Genomic DNA, 6,000 nt, shown 5'->3' on the forward strand with positions numbered 1-6,000 from the left:
CGCCTATGGAAGAACAAATACTATTGTATTAGATTTAAATTAGTTCTTCGTAAATCACTGAAATCCTTATACTTAGGTTATGATAAGTTGTAAACACAAATTCATCGTCTTTTTCTGTTTGGTTAGTTCTAATTGAATCCTTTACACAATTTTCGAGACTTATTTGTTTCTCTGTTTCAACTTTATATCTATCTTTGTCAGTTCATCGTAGTTGTGGGTAGACATTCTAAATTGGATAACTATGAGTATTGCTATATCAATAAAAAAAAACACACACAAGCGATACAGGCATATTGGAGCAGTCATATTATATTGAGGTAGCCTAATGTATCTCGAACAAAAAAGACACCTGGTATTGAAAAAAACCCACCAAAAACACTACGGTTTCGACATGTTTATTCAAAGATAACGGAGGTAAAATCAGAGTTCATTTTTTGTAAATACAATCTGACATTTTGTTAGATATATAAAACATGTTTTTTGTATATAACATATACAATGAATCTGAATTTCTAACTATAAATTCAGATGTTTATTGTAAATAAGAAAAAGAAAATAACACGGGGGAATTTGAACTCTGGACGATGGAACAGCTTAGATCCCGTCTTGTTTTATGTATTGTGGTGGCAATTTGTTCTTCAAAGTCAATCCAAAAACAAAACCTGACATTAAGAGACACAGAATGAAAGATTGGAAAACATTGAAAGGATTATTAGGACTTTGAGAATTTCTCGCTACATTGAAGACCTGTTGGTGACCTTCTGATGGTCGGGTTGTTGTCTCTTTGACACATTTCCCATTTCCATTCTCAATTTTATTTGGAGAATACAATTGAAATTTTTAATACTTCTGACAGTAAAGGTAAAAAATATTTTGAAGTTTTTATACTTTAGCAAGTTATGATATTTCATAAATAATTCATACACTGGATGTTATTTTCAATTGAACTCTAAGTTATAAAATATGAGATATGTTCATTCTTTACTGATACTTGTTTCATCTCATGTTATATTTTTTTATCTATCCACATGTTTACTACTTTCAAACATTTGTTATTTCATAAAAGGCTAGTTTAGTATACGTGCTTTGTTTGGTTACCGCTGATGTCCAATTGACTTTTATCTCGCATATCATGTCTAATTAAAATTATGTAAACTTTTCAATTTTGGTGAAAATAGTATTCATAATACTTTATATAAAAGTTATAAAAAAAGACAAAAGCATTGCTCCTTAATACATTTTCCCCGTTAGTTCTTATGAAACTTAAACATTTCTTAAATATTGTCCATGGTTTGTCTTAATTCTAAGTGTAAGACAAGTCGTACTTTATATACTTTTTTTTAAAGCCATATTGTTTTCCTGTGCTATCTTTGACAAATGAGTCATTTTTTCACGTTTTTATTTGACAAAGGGTTTCTTTTTAGCATGCATTTTCTAACGTCTATCTTTTTTTTTAATTCATTCAAACACATATTTTGACAGGTTTCTTTTTCTTTTAGGATCAGTTAATGACCCAGTAATGTTCTACAAAGTTATAAATTCAGGAACTATACCGCTTAATGCAAAATCTACTGTCGTTTTTGAAACAGTTATTTTGAATGTTGGAGGACATTACAATAAACACGATGGCGTTTTTGTCGCTCCTAGAGAGGGATACTACTTGTTCTCCTGGACAGTTACTATTGATCACAATGATTGTGCTGTTTCTGAACTTGTGGTGGAGAATAAGATTATTTCAACTGCAGGAGAAACCGGCACGGAAACCAATCACCGTTCCGCATCAATGACTGCTTTGTGCAGGATTCAGAAGAGTGAGCATGCTTTTATTAGAACAACCAGTTACGGTAGCACCAATGTGTTCTATAGTATTAATCGATACCCACAAACAACATTTCTTGGAATACTAGTGCATGGAATATAAGAAAACTTCATAGAATATCGTTTCCTGAAAAGAACACCGTGTATCATCAGTACACCGGATATAGGTACTAACCAAGCGGGCGTGATCGATTTTGATCGAATTTCAGATGTTGAGAAATGTACACTGAATGCTGTTAAAACAAAGCAAAGATGTTTGTTACCGTGTCAGTTCAAAATCGATCATGTCAGCTTGGTTAGTACCTATATTCGCTGTACGATGATACAAGGTGAAGAAGGTTAACAACTGCTTATGTTATACTTTTGACTCATACGAATAAAATAATTGTTTCTTTTTCTTCTAATTTATAACCCGATTATATCATGAAATAAAACTAATAAAATACAATATAAACACTTTTTTCTGATCAGTGTTAGTTTACTATAAAATTCAAGAGAACCATTTGAGTATTTTCAATGTAAAATGTTTGTTCAATTCGAGGTTGAATGTTGGTATTATATATATATGTTCATTTGTCTACAAAAAACAGCAGACTCTTCAGTGACAAACATTGTAGTCATGAATATTTTTATTTTTTTTTCACTTAAAATTACAACTTCCCATACTCAATAGAATAAACAAATACCTCGTCTCATGAATCAAAGCATTGTCTACAAAATGAGGTTCCTAGATACTTATTTTGTGTTTTGATTTTTGCAAAATCTTACTATTTGAGGTTGCACATTTTAAATACAGCTGTTTCTCATACCACGCCTCTTTTTGGGAGATCTAGAATATTCATAGAAAATTAATTTTCTTTACATACTGGTTCCCAGTTATGCTTTCTGTGTTCCATCTGATAGAGACATAACTTGGGAATGTTACCAGTAAATATACATGTGTATATTGTTTATATTGAAATATGTGGTAACCTTTCATTCGAGGTAGGGGGAGTTCAGAAAATTAGTGTTAGTTTAAACTTTGAGAAGTTCAGGGCATTTAAACGTTGAAAAATGCCGCACAGCCTATATTTTGACATTTGAAAAAAATTGTAGTACATGTGAACTTTCAATTCTAGAACCCCACTGATTCAATAAACAAATACAGCAAGTATGACATATTGCCGACAATAAATTTGTTTAGTTTAGTTGTGTTTTACTTCACCCAATAGTCGGTAAACTAACGGTTAATAATTGAACACCCTTTTATTAAAACATAAAAGTTATACTAATCTTTGTATCACGTAAACACCAGTGAACATGAGATTCAGAATACCACCAAAACTTACAAGGTTTGCTACGGGTCTTAATATTTTTATCGATGCGAACAGATGGACGACTTCAAAATGGAATATATGATGGTTTCAACTTTCTGATCGCCAACTTCCCTTTCTCGGTACAATGAAGTTGCAAATCCCCTGCCTTTTGTCGTAGCATATATAATTTCATGTTTACAAAGAGTGTTAAGAACTCAAAAAATTCTCCAACAAACTTTTGTGGAAGAAGGACTGAAATTGACACTTAATCAGTATATAAACAGTCACTTTTACGAATTGTTGGACTACTGATGTGTCCGTGTATATCAACTCATAAATAAAGTGTTTTGACGTGTTTCCCTAAGTTTTCGTACGGTTATTACCCGGATTTGTATTTTTCTCATTCGATTTATGAATTTCGAACAGCGATATACTACTTTTGCCTTTATTTGAAATTCTTAGACCTTAATAACTAGAGGAGTAGCTTTAATCTGTTGATTTACCGATTGCGGTCTGTTACCGATAAGGACATTTTGACTGAGTTTGGATTTGCATAGCGGTTGATGGATGCACAACAGGTCGCACACTAATAAGCTCCTTTTAGACTAAAGTTTCTGTTAGGGGTGCTTTTAAATGTATATCAGATTGTTTAATTTCATACACAGTCAGCTTTTGTTAAATCATCGATTGCCCAAAAATAAATATTATTAATTACACCTATTATCAGTGAAGAAACATAATGTGTACATGTAATGTATATTAACAAATTATATTTATAGTGTTTCAAAAGTATATATCTTTGATATTCTTTTCGGATTATTAACATGCTCAGGACATATGAATCATATCAAGCAAATAAAGAAAAAAAGCAAATGAGTAGATATAGGAAGATGTGGTGTGAGGGTCAATGAGACAAATCTCCATCCAAATAACAATTTGAAAAAGTAACCCATTACAACCTTTTATTGCAAAACTTATGATGCCGAAAATTTCCCCCGACTGTTCAAGACTACCCCAAAGCACCGTTTCAGCTTCGCTGGGCGGCGACCATATTACATATTCGTATTGAAGAACACAGCCACAGGGTAATTGTAACTAATTGTGAATTATATCTGGCAAAGAAATCTAAAAATACCTTTGTAAATTGACCGATATATGGTCCTGGGAAATACAGAAATTATATTAACATGAAGACCACGATGCTCAACCTGATATGATTTAGATTAAAAACTTGACAAAAAATATCATTTGAATAGAAGAAGGTAAATTCACAAAAATACTGAACTCAGAGGAGAATCCAATCGGAAAGTCCATAATCACATGGCAAAATCAAATGGCAAAAACACATCAAAAACAAATGGACAAGAATTCTTGAATTGGTACAGGCATTTTCAAATGTAAAAATGGTGGATTAAAGTTGGTTTTAACGCGTCAAACCTCCCACTTTGATGACGGTCTCGTCAAATTCCGTTATATTTACAATGATGCGTGAACTAAACAGACATAATAAATAAAATAGTCAAAATATGGGTACAGCAGTCATCATTGTTTAACAATTTTTAAAGGAACAATTTAACAGAACGCAAAAAAAAATCTATGTACAAACACATTCATTGATTCGCGTGTATGGCGTCAGAAAATTTTACTTTCCAAATTGATTTTCCTCTAAGCTCAGTATTTTTGTTATTTTACATTTTTCTAATTCATAATAGAAATATGTCATTATGACATACAATAGAAAAATATTATATTGACGGGATCTTTTAAGGTACAGAATCACGTTATAAGAATAAAAAAAAACCCACAAAAAGTCGCATATATACAAAGCACACTAGCAAAAAATGAAAGATAATACAAACACACTGACGTGATTTTTAAGTACCGAGCCACGTTAAATGAAGATCACATCAAACCATCCAACAGCAAAAGTAATATTAATAATGAGGGAGGGTAGGAGGGGTCCTGATCCCGAGGTCCCGGGCTTGAAAACACGAAATACCGAGGTCCAGAAGTTCGAAAAAAATATTCCCAGATCTCGAAAGGGTCAATCCCAAAATCCCGAGCTAAAAACACCCGATCCCGACAAAGGTCCTATCCCCCTCAATAATAGAACAAAGACAAACGAAAGACAATATAACACGTTATTAAGATGATAAACAACATTAGTATGCAGAATCTATACATCAAGACCATCATGTATTATTTGTAAAGTTGATACGGAATATTTATCAAGAAGGTCTTAGTACCTTCCGATGAACTTTTTACGAACAAGAATGTGTCCAAAGTACACGGATGCCCCTCTTGCATTATCATTTTCCATGTTCAATGGACTGTGAAATTCAGTAAAAATCTAATTTGGCCTTAAAAGTAAAAAGATCAACTAATAAGGAACATGTGTACTAAGTTTCAAGTTGATTGGACTTTAATTTCATTAAAAACTACCTTGACCTAAAACTTTAAACTGAAACTCATACTTTTAATTTCTATGTTCAGTGGACCATGAAAATGGGGTCAAAAGTCTAATTTGGTTTTAAAATAAGAAAGATCATATCATAAGGAACATGTGTACTAAGTTTCAAGTTGATTGGACTTCAGCTTCATCAAAAACTACCTTGACCAAAAACTTAAACCTGAAGTGGGAGGAACGGACGGACAGACGGACGATACGACGAACAGACGGAAGGACGCATAGACCAGAAAACATAATGCCCTTCTACTATCGTAGGTGGGGCATAAAAATGACGAGACGTGATTTGAATTCATCACGAGGAAGTGCATCGCAGTTAAAAAAATAGCTATAACAAGAATGTGTCCAAAGTACACGGATGCACCACTTGCACTATCATTTTCCATGTTCAATGGACCGTGAAATTGGATAAAAAATATA

Source organism: Mytilus trossulus, chromosome 3 (genome assembly GCF_036588685.1).
Source record: "Mytilus trossulus isolate FHL-02 chromosome 3, PNRI_Mtr1.1.1.hap1, whole genome shotgun sequence".
Classification (NCBI taxonomy): domain Eukaryota; kingdom Metazoa; phylum Mollusca; class Bivalvia; order Mytilida; family Mytilidae; genus Mytilus; species Mytilus trossulus.